Genomic DNA, 4890 nt, shown 5'->3' with positions numbered 1-4890 from the left:
GCTGGGATTACAGGCATGCACCACAATGCCCGGCTAATATTTTTTTTTTTTGGTAGAGACGGGGTTTCACCATGTTGGCCAGGCTGGTCTCAAACTCCGGACCTCAAGTGATCAGCCCGCCTCAACCTCCCAAAGTGCTGATATTACAGATGTGAGCCACCACTCTCAGCCTCTTTTTTGGGTTTTGATAGCAACTTTATTGGGATATAATATACATATACATACCATACAATTCACCCATTTAAAAGTGTACAGTTCAATGGCTTTTCACATATCAAATAGTTGTACAACCATCACTGCAGTCAATTTTAAAACATTTCCATTACCCCAAAAAGAATCCCTGCAGCCATTAGCAGTTTCTCAATGTATTTATACATTTTTTCTGCAGTTTAATTTTTTTATTTGTATAAATTTATTGGGTACAAGTGCAATTTTGTTACATGGATATATTGAGTAGTCATATATTTTTATTCATATCTTGTATTTCCTAAAAGTCTTGCAATAATTATTACATTTATAACAAAAATAAACATCTGTTACAAATAAAGTTAATGCAACATATACTATAAAAAATAAACATAGGCTGTGCACAGAGGTTCATTCCTGTAATCCCAACACTTTGGGAGGCTGAAGAGGGAGGACTATCCTGTAATCCCAACATTTTCGGAGGCTGAAGAGGGAGGACTATTTCAGGTCAGGAGTTCAAGACCAGCCTGGGCAATATAGTGAGACCCCTATATCTTCGAAAAAAGAAGAAGAAAATTAGCCAGGTATGGTGGCACATACCTGTAGTCTCAGCTACACAGGAGGCTGAGAGGCTGAGGCAGGAGGATTGCTTGAGCCCAAGAGTTCAAGGCTGCAGTGAGCCAAAATCGTGCCACTAGACACCAGTCTGAGCAACAGCAACAGGGTGGGACCCTGTCTCAAAAAAAAAAAAAAAAAAAAAGTATTTCAATGAAGGTAAAACTGATTTTACTGTCTAATGTAAATAGGTATAATATTTTAGATAAATTTATCTTGCTTTTTTCATTATTCATATGCCATATATAAATATAAATACACATGGCTTTCTCTGACTCTTCCAGTTTTATTGTAAGCATTGTCCCAGATCATTAGATAGTCTATGAGAGTATGATGGTGATGAGGAATCTCATTATTTCCTTAGGATAGATTCTCTTTTTTTGAGACAGAATCTTGCTCTGTCGCCCAGGCTGGAGTGCAGTGGCACGATCTTGGCTCACTGCAACCTTTGCTTCCCAGGTTCAATTGATTCTCCTGCCTCAGCCCCCCCAAGTAACTGGGATTACAGGTGCACACCATCATGCCTGGCTAATTTTGTATTTTTAGTAGAGACGGGGTTTCACCGTGTTGGCCAGGCTGGTCTTGAAATCCTGACCTCAAGTCAAGTGATCCACCTGCCTTGGCCTCCCAAAGTGCTGGGATGACAGGTGTGAGCCACCGCACCCAGCAGGATAGATTCTTAAAAGTAGGAATCCAGATGATATTTCCAATTGTCCAGTAATAGGAACTCTCTCCAGTGGCTTGTCCATCTTACCACATCATCTTTGTCACCACACCTTCTATTATCGTTGCCAGTTTAGAAATTTTAAAAGTTAGCTACTTCAATCTGAATATTTGATTGCTAATGAGATTGTAACTTGTTCATAAATATATGTTAGCTGTTTATTTTTCTAATTTTCCTTTTCATTAAAGCCCTTTGCCTACTGTTCCATTAGCACTTTAGTATTATTTTTATTGAAAATAGTATAAAGAGATTTGGGGTTTTTTCCTGCTGAGGAATGACCAGGTAGAAATTCTAATCTGCAAACAACTTTTAAAGATTAACTTAGTTTCCACTTTTTATTTTTCCCATCTTTGCAGTGGGGCTGGCTGCCTTTCTCTTGGGAACTCTTTTCATTTCTATTGTACTGAAGGAGTCACCAGTGATGAGGGAGGGAACAGTCTGAAAAGTTTGTTTTATTTTGATAAAATGGTTGTTTGCCAATTTTATTCTAAAGCTCCCAAAATAATATTGTATATACTATCAATAATATAAAAACTGCATTAAGTAATGTTTGATTTTCCTAAGTAACCATAAAAATTGTGTTCAACCAAATTCATCTATCCCTATCAAGGTTAACATCAACACCGAGCCAAATAGTACTACACTATAAAACGCACCAAATCTTTACTTTTCTCTTTGACAAACATGAGTTTTAAACTAATGAACAGTCTGAAGTTTGACTATGACTCAGTTCCTCCTAGTGCTCTACCACAGAGTACAAAAGGTTACCAAATCCTCCAGTTTCTAACACAGAAATCCAATTTGGAATGAAGGAAATAAACGTCCCACTCTTTAACAGCTAAAGATGTTACTGATCACATCTAAGAATTTGGAGTTTCAAAATGTGAATTGTGAAAACATTTGAATCTCCTCATAATGGAAAGGACTTGGAAATGGAAAAGAAATACGCATACATGAAGGAAAAAAATTGTTGGTGCCAGTGATTATTCCTAGATAGAAAATGGCCACATAATCTATTTGGTGAAAAAGGAGAAGAAAAAGGCAATTTATTGATCTGGATGAACATGTTCCATACAACCTCTTGTAGAGATGAGATGAGCTTTCAATTGGAAAAGCTTACTCTGTTGCTGCTAAAGGTCAGAAGTTCCCTGTTGGCAAATCAAGTGCGGATTTGTTGGCAAATCAAGTGTTCATCAGAAGTTTTTCTGCAGTGAATTGTCTGCTTCCACTTGATTCTCATTTAGATAGATATCAGGCACCGGTGAAATTTAATAATCATAACACAGTTTACTTAGATACTATTTGATCTTGAAAAGAAAACAAAAATTGCCCTAGATGTTTACAATTATCACTACTCAGCCTTTGAAATAGAATGATTGAATTTTCTATTTTGAAGAGAATTTTGAACTAATTTAATACAGCCCTCAATTTTTTTATGTGAATTTGATGACATTAGGGTTTCTGTTTAATGAAGTTTCAAACATAAGCAAAAAGAGAAAAAATAGCATAATGAATGCCATGTATCTATCACCAGGTTGAACAACAATCAATATCAAGCCAGAATTGATTTACTTGATTTGTCTGTTTCCCACTTTCTTTTTTTTTTTTTTGAAAGTATTTTAATGTAAAGTTCAGCCATCATGTGATTCCATCCCGACATCTTTCACTAAGTATCTCTAAAACATATGGACACCTGGGCGCCATGGCTCATACCTGTAATCCCAGAACTTTGGGAGACCAAGATGGGCAGATCCCTTGAGACCAGGAGTTCAAGACCAGCCTGGCCAACATAGCGAAACCCGTCTCTACTAAAAATACAAAAAAATTAGCTGAGTATGGTGGTGCACACCTGTAGTCCCAGCTACTTGGGAGGCTGAGGCATGAGAATCGCTTATACCCGGGAGGTGAAGGTTGCAGTGAGCCGAGATAGGGCCACTGTGCGCTCCAGCCTGGGTGACAGAGCAAGACAGTATCTTAATAAATAAGTAATAAATAAATGAATAAATAAACAAGCATGTAGACATTTTCTTACACAACCATAATGCTATTATCACATCTAATAAAATTAATGATTCTTTGGTATCCTCTAATCTCCAGTTCAGATTCTAATTGCCTGAATATTCTCAGAAAAGTCTTCCGTCAAATCAGAATCCAGACAATGACCACTTATTGCATTTATCTGTTTGGCCTTTTAGGTCTCTTTTAACTTTGAGATCAGTTAGTCCTCCCTATTCCCCTAACCCTACCCATTTTTGTTGTTGTTGTTGATGATGATCATGATGGCAATGCCACTGACTTGATGAAACCAGGTCAGGGGACTCCACCTCCATTTTACTTTTTTTTTTTTCAATTGCTGAAGAAATAGAGGCTTAAAGTTTGAATGAATTCCTCCAAAAGAGGTAGTTACCCAATGCGGAGTAGAATTCAGGTTTTCTTTTTTTTTTTTTTTTTTTTTTTTTTTGACAGAGTCTCGCTCTGTCACCCAGGCTGGAGTGCAGTGGCGCAATCTCGGCTCACTGCAAGCTCCGCCTCCCGGGTTCACGCCATTCTCCTGCCTCAGCCTCTCCGAGTAGCTGGGACTACAGGCGCCCGCCACCACGCCCGGCTAAATTTTTATATTTTTTAGTAGAGACGGGGTTTCACCGTGGTCTCGATCTCCTGACCTCGTGATTCGCCCGCCTCGGCCTCCCAAAGTGCTGGGATTACAAGCGTGAGCCACCGCGCCCGGCCTGAATTCAGGTTTTCTAATTCCATTCTATCATGCTCTTTTCTATAATATATCATATTGCCATGCCATAATTTTACAATATCTATGATTTTAGTGCTATGGTGGTTCAGAATATATTAAACACATTTTAAACTCTCCTTCTTCCATATTTGTTTACATTTAAAATTCCTAGTTTTTTCCAAAAGGTAGTCGGGATTTAGAATTTGCAGCTTGCTTTTCCCCAAAGCCTGACCCATTGAAGTTACTCTTTCAATGCTACTTTCTGAAAATATACCAAAATTGATAGAAAAACTTAAGTTTTCTAAGAACCCAAATAAAAAATCTCAGAGTAAATCAATAAAAAGTATTAGTGCTGTCACTCAGATTTTGTAGCAAGACTAATTAAAGAGTATGCACATACCCATGCACCAAAAATTAAGATTAAGCATTATCAACTTAGAAAAATTCAAAAACAAATGGGAGTTTTCATTGACTTACTGTATTCTATGTTAGTTAAGCAGGGCACATAGTTTTCTGTTGGTGATACAATCATTACATGAAATAAAGTATGGTGTGTGAAATAAAGCCTTTCTGTGTGCCCAGGAAGCACAAAAGTGGAAAGGACACAGAGGCATTGAGGAGAAAGAGCAAATCCTTC

Source organism: Hylobates moloch, unplaced genomic scaffold (assembly GCF_009828535.3).
Source record: "Hylobates moloch isolate HMO894 unplaced genomic scaffold, HMol_V3 SCAFFOLD_1, whole genome shotgun sequence".
Lineage (NCBI taxonomy): Eukaryota > Metazoa > Chordata > Mammalia > Primates > Hylobatidae > Hylobates > Hylobates moloch.
This window is presented reverse-complemented; position numbering follows the sequence as displayed.